The sequence below is a fragment of the Erinaceus europaeus genome, chromosome 12, assembly GCF_950295315.1.
Source record: "Erinaceus europaeus chromosome 12, mEriEur2.1, whole genome shotgun sequence".
NCBI lineage: Eukaryota > Metazoa > Chordata > Mammalia > Eulipotyphla > Erinaceidae > Erinaceus > Erinaceus europaeus.
The window spans coordinates 95767435-95786619 of NC_080173.1; the positions used below are offsets into that span (position 1 = coordinate 95767435).

The window sequence follows — 19185 nt, forward strand, 5'->3', positions numbered from 1 at the left end:
GCCTCGGGCATGAACCTCTCTGCATAATCATGACGCTATCTATCCCCACCCTATTTACTTACTTTTTTTTTTTTTTCAAATAATCCTTTATTGAAATATTTTCCTTTGTACTTACTTATTTTTATTTATTATTTATTTATTTATTTATTTATTTATTTACTTTTGCCAGGGCACTGTTTATGGTGGTGCTGTGGATTGAACTTGGGATCTCAGAGTCTCAGGCATAAAAGTCTTTTGCACAACCATTATGCTATCTCCCTAGCCCCTTATTGTATGTATTTGTTTATTTATACTTTTAATAGAAATAATTGATGCTTAAAAATATTATTTGTTTATTTACTTACCAAAGCACTGCTCAGCTCTGGTTTATGGTGGTGTGGGGGATTGACCTTAGGACTTTGGCTTTAAAAATATTTATATTGTGTAGAGACAGAGAAATTGAGAGGGAAGGGGAAGTAGAGAGAGGAAGAGTGAGAAGTAACTGCAGACCTACCTTGGCACTTGTGAAGTATCCCCCCTGCAGGTAGAGAGCGGGGGTCTCAAACCCAGGTCCTCGTGCACGGTAATGCGTGTGCTCCAACACGTATGCCTTTGTTGGCCTCCTTCCCCTTGTCCTTTCCCCTCTCATGAAATAAACAAAATCAATTTTAAATAAGAAAAACATAAGACTTTCCTCATCGCCTGTTCATTCCTCGCATTGCAACCTTTTAAAAAAAAAAATTATTTATGAAAGAGGTAGGAGGAGAGAGAGAGAGAGAGAGAGAGAGAGAGAAAGAACTTTGATGGGGGGGGGGTGACTTCCATGCACCAAGTACGGGTATGAAAATACTCCTGTGAAGGGGCTGGGAGATAGCACAGCGGGTTAAGCACACATGGTGCAAAACACAAGGACCTGCTCAAAGATCCGGTTCGAGTCCCCGGCTCCTCACCTGCGGCGAGCAGGGGGCTTCACCAACAGTGAAGCAGGTCTGCAGGTGTCTATCTCTCTCTTCCTCTAAGTCTTCCCTTCCTCTCTCGATTTCTCTCTGACATATCCACCACCAACCAAAGCAAGAGCAACAATAATAATATTGACAACAATGATAAACAACAAGGGCAACAAAAGGGAAGAAATGGCCTCCAGAAGTAGTGGATTCGTAGTGCAGGCGCTGAGCCCCAGCGATAACCCTGGAGAAAGAGAGAGAGAGAGATGAGAACCAGAGCATCACTCTGATACATGATACAAGGGGATTGAACTCTGGGCTGTATGCTTGAGAGTCCTATGCTTTACTCACTGTGCCATCTCCTGGACCACCCTCACATAAAAACTTTAATCTTCCATAGCAGCAGCTAACTTTCCTGGATTTACATAGAGTAGCCTCTCCCTTCCTCCTATTCTCTCCCCTGGGTTGGCTAAAGATTCTCTACATTCTGTAAAGTGAGGACTGGGGGCCTTGAATCGGGGTTCCTGTGCATGGTAACATGTGTTCTACCAGGTGCTCAACTACTTGTTTTAAAGATTTACTTACTGAGGGGCCGGGCAGTAGCTCGGCAGGCTAAGTGCACATGGTGCAAGGCACAAGGACTGGTATAAGAGTTCCGGTTAGAGCCCCCAGCTCTGCATCTGCAGGGAGCTTGCTTCACAAGTGGTGAAGCAGGTCTGCAGGTGTCTTTCTCTCCCCTATCTGTCTCCCCCTCCTCTCCCGATTTCTCTCTGTCCTATCTAACAGTGACGACAGGAATAACAACAATAATAACAACAATAAATAACAAGGGCAACAAAAGGGGAAAAATAGCCTCCAGGAGCAGTGGATTCATAGTGCAGGCACCGGCCCCCAGCAATAACCCTGGAGGCAAAAAAAAAAAAAAAAAAGAAAGAAAGATTTTATTTATTAATGGGACAGAGACAAGAGAAGAAATAGAACATGTACAATACCTAGGATTGAACTTGAGACCCTGGGCTTGAGAGTCCACTGCACTTTACCCACTTCTACACCTCCTGGGATGTAAAGAGATGAAACCTGGGATTTTTGCCCCCAGTACAGTGTTGAGGGTTGAACGAAGAACCACACTCAGGGAAGGCATACACGCTACAGCTGAACCTCCTCCCTGACAGGGCTCAGTTCAGTGACCTCATGGCAACCACACGATTTGAGAAACTGTCCTCACTCCCTACCCTAGGTCCTCTGACACCATCCGCCCCTTCCCAACCTGAGACTGAAGGGTTACGCCAGGGAGCCTCTCCAGACCTCCAATCCCTCTCCAACAGCTACTTCTGAACCTTCCTGCCACCCATGCCCACTAGTGCCTGGTTGTCCTGGCCCCTGGTTTTGTGGAGAGACATCCATCTTTGTGACTTCACAAAAGACTATTTTGTGACAAGTCTGGGGCTGGTGAAGCAGGTGCTGGGCAATGGGGTCTCCCTCCAAGAACATCATGTGACTTTTCATAGTGAGAGCCCCCTCCCCACCTCTAAGGGAATGAAGAGCAGCTGCCCCATGGTAAGAGCCCGGGATAACTTCACACACTTCCAAACACTCACCCTTGGTGACACTGTCTCCCAAGCCTAGACAGGCACTGCTGGCTATAAATGTCACAGATTCCCAGATGTCCAAGTCCAGTGAAGTCAAGTTTAGGAAGGAGCAGGAGATGATTACTCCAGGTGGTGGGTCTCTGACCACTGAACTAGACACTAGACCCGAGCAACTGTGGTGGGCAGGAGGGCATCAGAGCAGTGTTGTGGTATCTCTCCCTCACTATCTCTCTCCATCTCACTCATCTTATCTACTTCTCTATATAAAAAAAGGAGGGTGGTGAGTGGTGGCTTACCAGATGGAGTGCACACATTAGCATGCATGAGGATTCTGGTTCAAGACTCTGCTTCCCACCTGTGGCGTGGGGAATATGAGGAGGTACACAAGTTTCATGATCAGTGGAATGGGGCTTCAGGAGTCTCTCTCTGTATCTCACTGTTTCTCTCTCTCTCTCTCTCTCTCTCTCTCTGCCACCAGGGTTATCACTGGTGCTAGGTGCCGGCACTATAAATCCACTGCTCCTAGAGGCCATATTTTTTCCATTTCATTGGCTAGGACAGAGAGAAATTGAGTAGGGGAGATAGAGAGAGAGAGAGATAGACACCTGTAGACTTGCTTCACTGCTTGCGAAACGACCCCCCTGCAGGTGGGGAACCGGGTGCTCATACTGGGATCCTTGCGCCGGTCCTTGCGCTTTGTGCAATGTACACTTAACTTATTGTGCTACCTCCCAGCCCCTTCTTTCTCTTTTTCTATGGAAAATGACTACTGGGAATGGTGGACTTGCACATGCCTGGAGGCCCAGTGATGATCCTGATGGCAAGAACAAAAATGGGAGAAAAAAGCCATTCTTAAAGTCAACAAACTGATGGAGTGGAAAACTTGATATTTAAAAAAATATCTTTATCTATTTAACTTGATAGGACAAAGAAATATTGAGAAAGGAGGGGTATAAAAGTGAGACAGAAAGACAAAGAAACACTTGTGGGGCTGGGTGGTAGCACAGCTGGTTAAGCGCACATGGTGGCAAAGTGCAAGGAGCAAGGGTTCCGGTTCAAGCCCTGGCTCCCCACCAGCATGGAGTCACTTCACAAGTAGTGAAGCAGGTCTACAGGTGTCTGTCTTCTCTCCCCCTCTCTGTCTTCTCCTCCTTTCTCAATTTCTCTCTGTCCTATCCAACAACAATGATAGCAACAACAACAATAATAAACAACAAGGGCAACAAAAGGGGAAAAATAGCTTCCAGGAGCAGTGGGTTTGTAGTGCAGGCACCAAGTCCCAGTGATAACCCTGGAGGCAAAAAAAAAAAAAAAAGGAAAAAGAGAGAGACACTTGCAGCACTGCTTCACTGCATCTGTGTCTGAAGCTTTCCCCCTGCAGGTGGTGACCAGGGACTTGAACCTGCATCCTTGAACTTGGTAATCTGCACATAACCAAGTGCACCATTGCCTGGCCCCTGATGTGAGTCTTCATCAAAGTCTGCCCAGTAGTACCCAGAGTATCTTCAAAAGGGTCAGGCTAGAGATCCCTGAGTCTAGTATAAAAAAGCTCTGTGGCTATACACAGGCATTGTCAAAATCCAAGAGCATCTCTCTCCAGTGCTGACTGTGCTACTATCTCTCCTTGGAAGGACTACAGTTCCAGGAATCTGAGACAGAAGAGGCTGGGGGCCTTCTCCTTATCTCCCATAAGCCTCTGTTTCATTGTAAAGATTACTTAAATTTTTTTTTTCTTTTCTTAAACCAGAGCACTGCTCAGCTCTGGCTTATGGTAGTGGAGGGGGGTTTGGAGCCTCAGGTATGAAAGTGCTGGGCTAGCTTCACCAGAGAGAGAGATGAGGAACTCGTGGTGGTGTGGTAATACAATTCTTTATTGATGCAGACACTCCAGAGTTGAGTGTGAGCACAGTGGGTTTAAGTCACATGGAGCTAGCAAAATGGCCGCTTCCTACTACGCATGCCAGCCCTTCTCTAGGTCTTCTCCAGATCAGGACACAGGAGAGAAAGAAGGGCTGGCATGCATAGCAGGAGGCGGCCATTTCGCTAGCTCCACGTGGCCTAAACCCGCTGTGCTCACACCCGACTCTGGCACCTCTGCATCAATAAAGAATTGTATTACCACGCCGCCATGAGTTCCTCGTCTCTCTCTCCAGCGAAGCTAGACCAGCATTCTGGCACCCAACGTGGGGCCACCGGCTCCACACAAGTGGCAGATGTACAAAGGCGCTCCAGATAAGTATACAGCCACTTGGCTCTCTGCAGCCTCGTGTTTAATGAAGGCACTGTGGTTCCTTTTCTCCCTCTTCTTATTTTTCTGAGAGCTAACATGAAAGTCTTTTTGTATAACCATTATGCTATTCCCTCACCCAAGATTTAATTAATTTATTTTATGATGAGAGAAAGAAGAGCACTGTTGAACTTTGACATATATAAATGCTGGAGAGTCAGCCTAGCCCCTGAGGCTCCAAGTCCTGTGATTTATCATTAATCTATCTCTTCAGTCCTGGTGATTTTTTAATGTTGTGCTGGGGAATGAACCCAGCACATTTGATCTAGCATGTGAAACCGCTACACTACTTCCCAGTCTAATTTTCTCTCTCTCTTTCGTCATCACTGGGACTTCACCACTCTGGACAGACTTTTTCAGACATAGAGACTGTGGTGAGCCAGGAAGTGGCTCACTGGATAGTTCAATTCCTGGTATTTCCATGTGCCAGGGAGGCTCTCTGGTCCTCTCTTCTGCTACCCTCCCAAATAAATGTCAGATAAAGAGAGAGAGAGAGAGAGAGAGAGAGGCTAGACTGACTGACTAATGGGGGAGAGACCGTAATGGTTATGCAAAAAAACTTTCTTCCTCTTTTTTTTAAAACTTTTAAATATTTATTTATTTTCCCTTTTGTTGCCCTTGTTGTCTTTTCTTTTATTGTTGTTATAGTTATTATTGTTGTTGTTATTGATATCGTCGTTGTTAGATAGGACAGAGAGAAATGGAAAGAGGAGGAGAAGACAGAGAGGGGGAGAGACAGACACCTGTAGACCTGCTTCACCGCCTATGAAGCAACTCCCCTACAGGTGGGGAGCTGGGGGTTTGAATCGGGATCCTTACACTGGTCCTTGTGCTTCGCGCCGCTTAACCCACTGCGCTACCTCCTGACTTTCTTCTTTTTTAACCATAGCACTTAGGATCCAGTTTATGGAGGTGCCTAGTTTTGAATTTGGGGACTTGGTGCCTCTGGCATGAAAGTCTTATGTAACCATTATGCTGTCTCCCCACCAGCAAAACAGACTTTCGAGCCCTCTTTAATGCTATCCACCGAACTCCAGGGCCGTAACCTGAGTCCTCACACACGGAAAAGTGTTCACTCTGCTAGGTGGGCTAACCGTGATTCATTTCTCACTTAAACCTCTTGAATGTAGTTGTGCAGCTGGGAACAGCAGGTGTTCAATGACTTCTGGAGACTGCAGTTGTTGCAATTGCTGGACAAGTGGGAGCTTAGCTAGATGTTTTGGTGAATTTTACATTTTTTAAAATATTTATTTAGGTTTGAGAGAGAAATTGAGAGGATAAGAGACATAGGAGGAGAGAGAAGAGAGAGAGAGAGAGAAGAGATATGGAAAGAGAGATAGTTTAATCCCTGGCAGCACATGTACCAGAGTGATGTCTGGTTATTTCTCTCTCTCCTATCTTTCTCATGAATAAATAAATAAATTCTGGGAGTTGGGTGGTAGTGCAATGGGTTAAGCTCAGGTGGTGCAAAGCACAAGGACTGGCGTAAGGATCCCAGTTCGAGCCCCCGGCTCCTCACCTGCACAGGAGTCGCTTCACAAGCGGTGAAGCAGGTCTGCAGGTGTCTGTCTTTCTCTCCCTCTATCTCCCTCTCCTCTTTCCATTTCTCTGTCCTATCCAACAACAATGACATCAAATAACCAACAACAATAAAAAAGCGCAACTAAAAGGAATAAATAAATAAGTATACATTTATTTATTTTTAAAGAATTTGTTTATTTATTCACGAGAAAGGAGGAGAGAAAGAACCAGACATCACTCTGGTACATGTGCTGCCAGCGATTGAACTCAGGACCTCATGGTTGAGAATCTATTGTTTTATCCACTGCGCCAAATCCCAAGCCACAATAAATAAATATTTAAAAAAATAATAGGGACCAGGTGGTGGTGCACCTGGTTACGTGCACACATTACAGTATACAAGGACCCAGGTTCAAGCCCCTGGTCCCCACCTGCAAGGGGAAAGCTTCATGAGTGGTGAAGCAGGGCTGCAGGTGTCACTCTCTGTCTCTTTCCCTCTCTATCTCCCTACCCCTCTCAATTTCTAACAATAAATAAATAAAAAGATTTAAAAATAATAATACTAATAAATTCTTTTTTTAAATATTTTATTTATTTATTAATGAGATAGGAGAACAGAGAGAAAGAATGAATGGCATATGTGCTGCCAGGGATTGAACTTTGGGACCTCGTACTTGAGAGTCCAATTTTCCATTGCGCCATCTTGCAGACCACAGCACCATAAATTTTCTCTCTCTTTTTAAAAATTTATTTATTGGGTAATTAATGTTTTACATTCAACAGTCAATACAATAGTTTGTACATGCATGACATTTCCCAGTTTTCCACATAACAATACAACCCTCACTAGGTCCTCTGTCATCCTTCTTGGATCTGTATTCTTCCCACCCACCCACCCCAGAGTCTTTTATACTTTGGTGCAATATGCCAATTCCAGTTCAGGTTCTACTTGTGTTTTCTTTTCTGATCTTGTTTATCAACTTCTGCCTGAAAGTGAGATCATCCCATAGTCATCCTTCTGTTTCTGACTTATTTCACTTAACATGAATTTTTCAAGGTCCATCCAAGATCGGCTGAAAACAGTGGAGTCACCATTTTTTATAGCTGAGTTATATATATATATACCACAACTTGCTCAGCCACTCATCTGTTGTTGGACACCTGGGTTGCTTCCACGTTTTGGCTATTATAAATTGTGCTGCCAAGAACATATGTATACACAGATTTTTTTGGATGGATGTGTTGGGTTCCTTAGGATATATCCCCAGGAGAGGAATTGCAGGATCATAGGGTAGGTCCATTTCTAGCCTTCTGAGAGTTCTCCAGACTGTTCTCCACAGAGGTTGAACCAATTGACATTCCCACCAGCAGTGTAGGAGGGTTCCTTTGACCCCACACCCTCTCCAGCATTTGCTGCTGTTACCTTTTCTGATGTATGACATTCTCACAGGAGTGAAGTGGTATCTCATTGTTGTCTTTATTTGCATTCCTCTGACAATCAGACTTGGAGCATTTTTTCATGTGTTTTTCAGCCATTTGGATCTCTTCTATGGTGAATATTCTGTCCATGTCCTCCCTCCATTTTTGGATGGGGTTATTTGTTGTCTTGTTGTTGAGTTTGGCAAGCTCTTTATATATGTTGGTTATTAAACTCTTGTCTGACGTATGGCATGTAAAGATCTTCTCCCATTCTGTGAGGGGTCTTTTGGTTTGGGTAATAGTTTCTTTAGCTGTGCAGAAGCTTTTTAATTTGATGTAATCCCATAGGTTTATACTTGTCTTAGTCTTCTTTGTAATTGGATTCATTCCATTGAAGATGTCTTTAAAATTTATGCAGAAAAGAGTTTTGCCAATATTTTCCTCTAAGTATCTGATAGTTTCTGGTCTAACATCCAAGTCCTAGATCCACTTGGAATTTACTTTTGTATTTGGTGAAATATAGTGGTTCATTTTCATTCTTCTGCATGTTTCAACCCATTTTTTCCAACACCATTTGTTGAAGAGACTCTGCTTTCCCATTTAATAGTCTGGGCACCTTTGTCAAAGATTAGATGTGCATAGGTGTGGGGGCTCACTTCTGGGCTCTCAATTCTATTCCACTGGTCAGTGTGTCTATTCATGTTCCAGTACCAAGCAGTTTTGATGACAGTGGCCCTATAATACAGATTGAGATCTGGGAGTGTGATGCCTAGGGTTAATAATAATAAATTCTTTAAAAAAAAAAAAAAAAAGAAGTGTAGGCTAGTGACATTGCATATTTCTTGGGACTGACAGTATTCACTCCCAAGAAAGGGAGGGGTGGCAGGGAGCCAAAGGGACTATTTTTAAATTGATTTAATAATGATCAACAAGACCATAGGATAAGAGGGGTACAATTCCACTCAATTCCCACCACCAGAGTTCCGCATCCCATCTTTTTCACTGGAAGCTTTCCTGTTCTTTATCCCTCCGGGAGTATGGACCCAGGGTCATCAAAGGGACTCTTAGGCAAGGGGAAGACACTGAGAAAATTATTGAAATTCCCTCGTTTCCCCAGCCTGGCAGTCAAAAACCTCTTTTTGGTGGCTCCTGAGACTTCTGGAAGTTTCACAGTAGCAGTCTTGTTCAGTCAGCATCGGAGTGGGAGTGGCTGTGGGGCAGCTGGCCTTACCTCCTGGCTCCAGGGAGTTGCAAGAGGAGGTACAGGGTGGGAGTAGGCTGCTCAAGTCAGATGAGCCTCAAGAAGGGAGTGGGAAAGAAGGGGTAATGGAAGGCTGAAAAGGTAGTCAGGGGAGGAAGAGGAGCAGGAGGAGGAACTTGAGGCCAAGAAGACTTAGCGATTTTTTTTTTATTAATAAGCAGTAGATATATTAGATAGATAAAGAGATCATAGCATCAAAAATAGACTCTTCCACCTGAGGCTTCCAGATTCCAGGTTCAGTCCCCTACAGCACCATAAGCCAGAGCTGAGCAGTGCTCTGGTAAACAACAGTGTGGTGGGGGCTGGCCTCGAACTTGGGTTGTGAACACGACAGAATACCACATTATCCAAGTGAGCTATTTTGCCAGCCTGATGCTTTTGACTTTTGTACCCCAGCAAGTGGGGGCTATAAAAGATCCTACCCAGTCTATGTAGGGGGAGCCGGGCTTTGGTGCAGCCAGCTAAGTGCAGGTAGCATTAAGCGCAAGGATCCGTGCAAGGATCTGGGTTTGAGCCTCCAGCTCCCCACCTGCAGGGGAACAGTTCATGAGCGGTGAAGCAGGTTTGCAGGTGTCTATCTTTCTCTCCCCTCTTTTCCCCTTTCTCTCTCAAATTCTCTCTGTCCTAGCCAGTCAAATGGAAAAAAAATAGCTGCCAGGAGCAGTGGATTCATAGTGCAGACACCGAGCCCCAGCGATGACCCTGGATGGAAAAAATGCCTATGTAGGGGCATGGGTAGATAGTATAATGGTTATGCAATGAGACTCTCATGCCTGAGACTTTGAAGTCTCAGGTTCAATCCCCTACACCACCATAAGCCAGAGTTGAGCAGTACTCTGGTAACAAAGAAAAGAACAAAAAAAATGTCTATCTAGTTCATGATCCTGGAGCCAGGCTGGGTTGCTCTCATTCTTTCTCTACCATGGTGGCTACTTTCCGAGGCTTACCACAGGTGGGTAGGCACAGGAGGGCAGGTGTGGACAGAGTCCAGAGGTGCTCTTTCAAAAAGGCCAAAAAATTCCTTCTCTCTGATTCATGGAGCCATGTGCTAGACCAAGATGCTTGTGTGGGCCTGGCTTACCAGTGGCTTTTTTTTTCTTAATTAATTAATTTATTTTCCCTTTTGTTGCCCTTGTCCTTTTATTGTTGTTATAGTTATTGATGTCGTTGTTAGATAGGACAGAGAGAAATGGAGAGAGGAAGGGTAGACAGAGGGGGGGAGAGAAAGATGGACACCTGCAGACCTGCTTCACCACTTGTGGTGCGACTCCCCTGCAGGTGGGGAGCCGGGGGGGCTGGAACCAGGATCCTTACACCGGTCCTTGCACTTTGCGCCACGTGAGCTTAACCCGCTGCGCCACCGCCCGACTTCCTACCAGTGGCTTTGTACGTCCACATACTTCCATGTGAAAGTGTTGACGGCGAGGACTGGAGTCAAGGCATTGTTGGGCACGTATGTGGATCTGGCTTGTGTGTCTGTCCTGTGAAATGTGTCGGTGAGCAGGCTTGAAGTGCGCATACGGCCCTAAAGCCTGGGTCCTGTGCCTTCTGCGTTCTCGAGACTGGGAGTACCAGCGTAGTTGTATGGCTGTGTGTGCATGTGTATGTCTGCAGGGGCCGGGGCAGCTGCTGGCACTACAGAACAGAGATTCTAGATGAAGTTGCTTCCGGACAAGTCCTGTACAATTCCGGCGGGGCTCCAGCTGGGTTTCTGAAGAGGAGCAGTGCCATCTAGTGGCAGCCTGGGGCTGTGCCAGGAGCGGGTGAGTGAGCGCGAGGTATTTCTGCCTTCTAGGACCTGAGCCCTTTGGGAAGTTACCACCTGTAGGTCAGATCATGGACAGAAGGGTGCTATCGAAGGTTTTGTTGTTTGGTCTGCCTTTGTTTTATTTTTAAAAAATTATCTTTATTTGCTTTTTTATTTAAAAAATTTTAATATTCATTTCCTTTTGTTGCCTTTGTTTTATTGTTGTAGTTATTATTATTATTGTTACTGATGTCTTTGTTGTTGGATAGGAAAGAGAGAAATGGAGAGAGAAGGGGGAAGACAGAGAGAGGGAGAGAAAGACAGACACCTGCAGACCTGCTTCACTGCCTGTGAAAGGGACTCCCCTGCAGGTAGGGAACCGGGGGCTCAAACCGAGATCCTCAAGCCAGTCCTTGTGATTTGTGCCACCTGCACTTAACCCGCTGGACTACCGCCCAACTCACTTGTTTTTAACTTGAAAGTGTTGGTTGTGAGGATTCCACAGAAATTTTCCATACCCCAGAGAGCTGAGGGCTGAGCGGGGGCTTGCCAAGGAGAGATGATATAGACCTGTGGTCACATTTCTCTCTTATGTCCCCCAGACTAGACCCCTGAGTCAGAGTCCGAGTCAGGAGTTGTTCTGCAGTCCAGGAGATAACTCAGCTGGTAGAGTACATTCCTTACTGCGCATGAGGCCGGTACTGGAGGAGCTCCGTGGGAGGGGGATTGGTCTTGGGGTGTCCCCATTCTCTCCTCTTTCAAAAGAAATAAAAAGACTAGGGGACCAGAGAGATATCATAGTGCTTATGCGAGACTTTCCTGTCATGGCCTCGGAGGTGGAGCAATGGCTTGGGCACTGGACTCTCAAGCATGAGGGCCCAAGTTCAATCCCTGGCATCTCCTGTGCCAAAGTGATGCTCTGGATTCCTCCCTTCCCTCCCCCTCCTGTTTTTATTTATTTATTTATTTTACTATATTTATTTATTGGATAGAGACAGAAATTGAGAGGGAAGTTGGTGATAGAGAGGGAGAGAGACAGAGAGAATGCTGCAACACTGCTTCACCACTCACAAAGTTTTCCCACTACAGGTAGGGACAGGGTGCTAGAACCCGGGTCCTTATGAGTTGTAACACAGGCGCTCAGCCAGGAGTGCCACCACCCTCCTTCCCCTCTCTTCACCTCACTAATATACTAATAAGTGGTCTGGGAGGTGGCACAGTGGAACAGCACTGAACTCTCAGGCATGAGGTCCTGCATTTGATCAGTCCCCACCAGCTCATGTACTACCATGATGCCTGCTTCTCCTTGCTCTCCTCCCATCCCTCTCGTTAATTAATACATAAATTCTTTCCCCAAATACCCTAGTAAATAAGTATATAAAAATACTTTTTTTTTTGCCTCCAGGGTTATTGCTGGGGCTCAGTGCCTGCACCATGAATCCACTGCTCCTGGAGGCCATTTTGTCCCCCCTTTTGTTGCCCTTGTTGTTGTAGCCTTGTTGTGGTTATTATTGTTGTTGTTGATGTCATTTGTTGTTGGATAGGACAGAGAGAAATGGAGAGAGGAGGGGAAGACAGAGAGCGGGAGAGAAAGACAGACACCTGCAGACCTGCTTCACCGCCTGTGAAGTGACTCCCCTGCAGGTGGGGAGCCGGGGGCTCAACCAGGATCTTTACACCGGTCCTTGTGCTTTGCGCCGCGTGCACTTAACCTGCTGCGCTAATGCCTGACCCCCTTAAAAATACTTACATGTTTGAGGCTCTGAGGACCCAGGTTCAGTCCTTGGTACCACCATAAATCAGAGCTGAGCGGTGCTCTGGTTAAAGAAAGAAGAAGGAAAAAGGAAGGAGGAGGGAGATGAGAAGAAAAAGAAGGAGGGGGAGGAGGAGAGAAAGGAAGAAAGAAATGGATTGGTGAGGAAGCTCAAGTGGGAGGGTGCCTGCTTCGCCATACCCACCACACAGGTTGGTGCCCCTAGTATGCCACTTGGGAGTATCACAACACTGAGCGACATTTCCTTTTGTGGCATCTCTTTCCCTCTGAGAAAGTTGTCCCGAGTAGGGAAACGCCAGCTGGTAATGAAAAAACAGGTTGGGTGAGTACTCAGTGGTGGTATTGCACTTGCCTAAGGCCCTGGGTCAACTCTCTCGCATACCCCAAGCTGCCTAAAAAGAAAAAAAAAAGAAAAGCCTTTCAGGTTCTGTTGCTAATTGGCGGGTGATATTAGGCAAGTCGCTTATTCTCCCTGGGCCTAAGTTTCCTCTCAGCTGTGAAATGAAAAAATTGAATTAGGTGACCTCTGAGGTCGTCCTGCCTCAACATATGACTTGATTTTCTTTTCTCTAACACAAATATAATGACCAGGGGTGGGTGGTGGCACACTTGGTTGAGCGCACATGTTACAATGCATAACGACCTGGGTTCCAGACCCCAGGCCCCACCTTTGTGAGTGGTGAAGCAGTGTTGTATGTGTCCCTCTCTCTCCTTCCCTCTCTGTCACCCCCTTCCCTCTCTATCCAATAAATATAGATAATATATATATATATATCTATATATCAAGATAAACATTAATCCTACAGGCTAATTACTGAACAGAAAGATAAAGAAAATCCAGGGTTCGGGTTTCCACTCTTTACCTGGAGGGGCGCACTTCACTAGTGGTGAGGCAGGTCTGTAGGTGTCTTTCTCTCTTCCACTCCGTCTCTCCATCTCCTTTCAATTTCTCTGTCCCATCAAGTGTAATAGGGGGTAAAAAAGTTGGAAGCAATGGATTCTTTGTAGTGCTGGCACTGAGCTCCAACGGTTAACCCTGGTGGCAATAAAAAGAATTAGTGAAGCGGTCTAAGAGGTGGCACTGTGGATAGAGCATTGGGCTCTCAAGCGTGAGGTCCTGAGTTCAATCCCTGGCAGCACATGTACCAGAGTAATGTCTTGTTCTTTTTCTCTCCTATCTTTCTAAAAAAAAAAAAAAAAAAAATTAGTGAAGTGGTCCGGAGGTGGCGGAGTGGATAAAACATCGGACTCTTAAGCATGAGGTCCTGAGTTCAACCCCCGGCAGCACATGTACCAGAGTGGTGTCTAGTTCTTTCTCTCTCTCTCTTCCTATCTTTCTCATAAATAAATAAATGAATCTTTTAAAAAAATGAGTGAAAAAAAAGAAAGAAAAAGGACAGACCAATGCCTGTGGCATAGTAAGTTTTGATTTTTGAGACGCCTCTGGAAAATAGTTCCTTTAAATTACGATACGTTCTAGGTTTAATGGGGCAAGTGGAAGAAGCAAAGAAAGTTATTCTGCTGTCACACTGTGTCTGAGATGGTATCAGGCAATTACAGTCTTGGTTTGCGAGAACAGGGTCCCTAAATGTTTGCTTCCACTTCCGAAGCAACGTGTCCACCGCAGTGCGCTCTTAACAAAAAACTACAAATCCCAGAAGTCTTCGCACACGGGACGAAGGACCCAAACGTCAATCAAGACTTTGGTAGGCCCCACCCCTTGTAGCCGAACTTCATTTCCCAAGTGGCTCCGCGGCTTGATCGGGAGTCTGCAGCTCGCGCAGGCGTTCTTCTCGGGCCTCGGCCCGTTCTCCTCGCGCCAACTTGGGTCGCGCGCGCGCGCGTGCGCGCGCGCGCGGCACGTAGCACGCGAGTGACGCATAATATGTGGGCCGCTCTGGTGCCGTGGTCGCGCTGTGTGTGAGAGGGAGAAGAGTGCGGGACCTGAGGCAGTGTGTGTGTGTGTGAATTGTGGCCGCTGGCGGGGTCAGGGGGGAGCGGCCGAGCCGCTCGGAAAGGTGAGTGGGGGGGAAAAGGAGGCAGACGGCTCTCCGGGAAGGGCGCGAAGAGAGAGAGGCGCACGCCGGGCGGGCGGGAGAGTGGGCGCCGGGCTGGGGGAGGGGCGACACCTGCCTGGGCCGCGGGCGGGCAGGGGGCGGGCCGGGCCGCCGGGGAGGCTGTGCCGGGAGCCGGACACGACTTTTTCTCGTCCGGATTCCCGACTTGGGGGCGGGGCCTGCGCGTTCCCCCTCCCCCCCACCCCAGTCCTGCGAGGAAGCTTCCCGAGAGTAACTCTTCCGCCCGGAGCGGGGGGCAGGGCTGTCCCCACCCCTACCTGGAGGAGGAAGTGTCTGTCACTGCGCTCGTCACCTCTCTCCTCCCAGTGTCCCTTCCGCGAGGGCCGGGGAGGGGGCTCCCTGCCCCGCGGCGGGTCGGCGGCCCCCTTTGCGCAGCCTGTCTCCGCCTCTAGCTCCAGTCACCTGGGCGGGCTCTCCCCCTGCGGCCTCGTGCCGCCTCCCCCTGCGCTCGCCGGCTCCGGGCGGGCCGAGGGGGCGGGGCTTGCGGGCGGGCCGAGGGGCGGGGCTTGCGGGCGCCCCGCCCACCGGGGGAGGGGAGGGGGGAGGGAGGGGCCGCCGGTACCCGCCGAGGTTGGGGGGGGAGCTGGTATGGGGTGTCAGGCGCTTGCTCAGCTCCCGCTTTTTATTTCTCCTCTTACTGCCTGCGAGGACTCGGGTTTCATGTTCTTTCTTTATCTTTTAAAGTAGTTTTGGGGCGTATACAGTTGTCAGTCCGGTCCACGTCGCGTCGACCCCAGGTCCTCCTTATTCCGGCTTTTCACGTAGGCTGCACCGTCGATCGATTGATTTTTTTTTTTTTTTTAGCAGCATCTTCCAGACACCCTGCTTAGAGCTCAGAACCAGAGGTTGATTGGCGACCTGCATTGCCGTGTACTTTATCGGTTTCCTAGAGTTTTCAGGTTTATATAAGTTTGTATGTTTATTTTTTAAGTTATCTCTATTTCTTGGATAGACAGCCAGGAATAAGAGAGGGAGACCAGCAGCCCTGCTTCACCACTCGCGAAGCATTCCTGCTGCAGGTCCGGGGACCAGGGGCTCGAACCCGGATCCTTGCTCGTTGTAACATGTGCGCTCAACCAGGTGCGCCACCACCTGGCCCCTAAGTTTGTTCGTTTACTCTCTTTAGGAGTTCGGTTTGGTGCTTTTTTTTACTTTATGCTGTCAAGGTTTGGGGGGATTCTTTAATTACTTTTTTTTTTTTTCCCTCCTCCAGGGTTATTGCTGGGCTCGGTGCCTGCACCATGAATCCACCGCTCCTGGAGGCCTTCCCCCCCCCCCCCCCCTTTTGTTGCCCTTGTTGTAGCTTCGTTGTGGTTATTATTATTGCCCTTGTTGACGCAATTCGTTGTTGGATAGGACAGAGAGAAATGGAGAGGGGAGGGGAAGACAGAGAGGGGAGAGAAAGACAGACACCTGCAGACCTGCTTCATCGCCTGTGAAGCGACTCCCCTGCAGGTGGGGAGCCGGGGGCTCGAACCGGGATCCTTACGCCGGTCCCTGCGCTTTGCGCCACATGGCGCTTAACCCACTGCGCCACCGCCCGACCCCCTCTTTAATTACTTTTTTTAAAGAATTTATTTATTCATGAGAAAGATAGGAGAGAGAGAAAGAACCAGACATCACTCTGGCACGTGTGCTGCCCAGGATTGAACTCAGGACCCCATGCTTGAGAGTCCACCTCCCGGACCACTTTGGGGATTATTATTATAATAATTATTATTATTATTATTTGTTACCAGAGCACTGCTCAGCTCTTGCTTATGATGGTGCTGGTGATTGAACCTGGGACTTTGGAACCTCAGGCATCAGAGTAGAGACTCTCATGATGCATAACCATCATGCTATCTACCCCTGCCCTTTTTTCTTTTCTTTCTTTTTTTTTGAGGGCGGATTATTTTTAAGCCACGTTTGAGTGGTAATGTATATTTGAATGTTAAGGAGCTCACAGTGGTCCCGCTCACAGTGTCTTGGGTGAGTGCGGAGCAGCTTTTCTGCTCTGCTTGTGTGCCACTGTTGAACTTTAAATAGAGGGGAAACCTGCTAGAATGACCTACATGTTTGAAGTGATCGAAGTTGGTTTATTACCTGTTTCTGTTATTTCTGCAAAGGAGATGATCAGGGCAGAGGCTAGATAGTATCATTGTTCTGCAAAGAAACTCTCATGCCTGAGGCTCCAAAGTCTCAGGTTCAATCCCCCGCACCACCATAAGCCAGAGCTGATTAGTGTTCTGGTGGAAAAAAAAAACAACCAAAAACAAAACAAACAAAAAAAAAACAAAGGAGATGATTATAGTAATTGCAAATTGTTCTTTTCGAATGGTGACTTAGTAAAATTACGGAAAAATCAGGAACAGGAGAGATTTAGTTACTACCTTCCTAAATGATGAGTATGTAAATACTCATCAATACATCATCCAAATAGCAGTGGCTTCTTTCTAAATAACTTGTGATGTCCTTGCAGATTGTAGTAGACAGTCCTGGTTTGTAATTTGTTCCACAACATGGAGGCAAGTGATTTTCTTTACAGAGCGTAGGGCTTGCTTTTTAAAATTCTTCTTCTTCTTCTAGCGTTTGCCCTTCTTCCGTAGCCAGTCAACAGCGTCAGGTTGAAAGCTGTCAGGAGCTGCTTGTTGCTGGCTTTGAAAGTGACTGGGATCCATGTGGATTCAGTCGGCTAGGAAGGATCGTCAGTTTCCCCAATGAATGGGTACTCACGGGATGCACCACGAGAAGGTCGATCCAATGCATCCCGCTTTTTAAAATGAATAATGAGAGCTGTGGATTTGTAGTACAGGCACCAAGCCCCAACAATAACCCTGGAGGCCAAAAAGAAACAAAAAATGAATAATGAATCTTCATGAGACATGATCTCCTGTCTTACTAGTTATTAGGGAAATTTTGCTAGAAGTTCGAAACATAGAATTTTTAAAAGATTTATTTCATATGATGGAGAAACATGTCAATACCATTTCGATGCCTGTAACATCCATGGAGTGAACCAGGAGGCTCAGGTTTGCCAAGTCCAATGAGCTGTGTGTCCCCCTCACCACTTTTTCTTTTTTTATATATATATTTATTTATTTTTCCTTTTTGTTGCCCTTGCTGTTTTTTTTTAATTGCTGTTGTAGTTATTATTGTTGTTATTGATGTCATTGTTAGATAGGACTGAGAGATATGGAGAGAGGAGAGGAAGACGGGGGAGGGGGGGAGAGAAAGATAGATACCTGCAGACTTGCTTCACCACCTGTGAAGCGATCCCGGGTAGGTGGGGAGTTGGGGCCTCGAACCAGGATCGTTACTCTGGGCCTTGTGCTTTGTGCCCCGTGCGCTTAACTCGCTGCACTACCGCCCAACTCCCGACTTTTTCTTTTTTTAAAATCCACTGTGCTACCTCCTGCTTTTTAAAAAGATGTATTCATTTTTAGAAGAAGGGAAGGAAATAGAATAACATTGTTCAGCTCTGGTAAATGTGCAGGGAACTGATTCTGGGCCCTCAGACTTGCAAGTTATATGCTTTTAAGTTAAGCTGTCTCCTCTTATCTTTAGCCTTTTTTTTTTCCATAAAATTATTTTATTCAAAATATTTAAATGATAGATATGCAGATACGGAGAAACCAGAGCTGTGCTAAGTGCTGAATTATGGTGGTTCTGGGGCTTGAACCTGTGACCTAAGAGCTTCAGGCATGTGAGTCTGTTACAGAACCATTGTGCTATGCTGATGCTCTTTAGTTTTTTTCCCCCCTGCATACAATGTTAGTAGATATTTGTCTCAGGGTTGTAACTTTTCAGCTCTGCCCTTAATAAGAACTTTGTTAAGCTTTGGATTATTCTCTACGAAATAGTCCATTCAATAATGTCTATTAGGAGAGAACAGATTATTTAATTTTTATTAATTTTATTTTTAAATTTCTAATTATCTTTATTTATTTATTGGATAGAGACAGCCAGAAATTGAGAGGAAAGGGAGTGATAGAAAGGGAGAGAGATGAAGACACCTGCAGCCCTGCTTCACTACTTGCAAAGCTTTCCCTCTGCAGGTGGGGACTGGGGGCTCAAACCTTGGACCTTGCACATTGTAACATGTGCGCTCAACCAGGTGCACCACCACCTGGCCCCCCAATTTTTTTTTTATTAACTTATTTGTTGGATAGAGACTGCCAGAAGTCAAGAGAAAAGGGGGTGATAGAGAGGGAAAGAAGACAGCCACTTGCAGCCCTGCTTCACCACTTGCAAAGCTTTTCTCCTGCAGGTGGGGCCCAGGGGCTTGAACCCGGGTCCTTGTGCATTGTAAGATGTGCACTCAACCAGGTGTGCCACCACCAGGCCCCCAGATTTTTATAGTTAAGAAATTGGTTTTACAGTATGCTCTCAGTTGATGCTGGAACTTGAACTTGGGGCATTGTGCATGGTAAGATGCTAACGCTAAAGTGTGTGAACTGTCTCCCAGCTCTCTCTTTTTTTTAAACTGGAACCCTGCTTAGTTCTGGCTTATGGTGATGTGAGGGAGGGGGATTGAACCTGGTACTTTGGAGCCTCAGGCATGAGAGTCTGCTAAACAGGGGTAGCAAAAGGGAAAAATGGCCTCC

General features: G+C 46.6%; 1 protein-coding gene across 6 annotated transcripts in view; it reads left to right on the plus strand.

The window, feature by feature from the left end:
* The first annotated feature begins 2424 nt into the window (after nt 1-2424).
* The window catches only part of DCAF1 (DDB1 and CUL4 associated factor 1), a 79734-nt gene continuing 62973 nt past the window's right edge, over nt 2425-19185 (plus strand). For 2 of the 6 annotated variants that reach the window (XR_009553236.1, XM_060204585.1), the window contains exon 1: nt 14283-14539. The gene's annotated coding sequence lies outside the window, so the exon portion shown is untranslated. Of the gene's footprint in view, nt 2481-14280; nt 14540-19185 lie in introns of those variants that run through there. The other 4 variants (XM_060204586.1, XM_060204588.1, XM_060204584.1 and 1 more) reach the window with 4 other exon arrangements.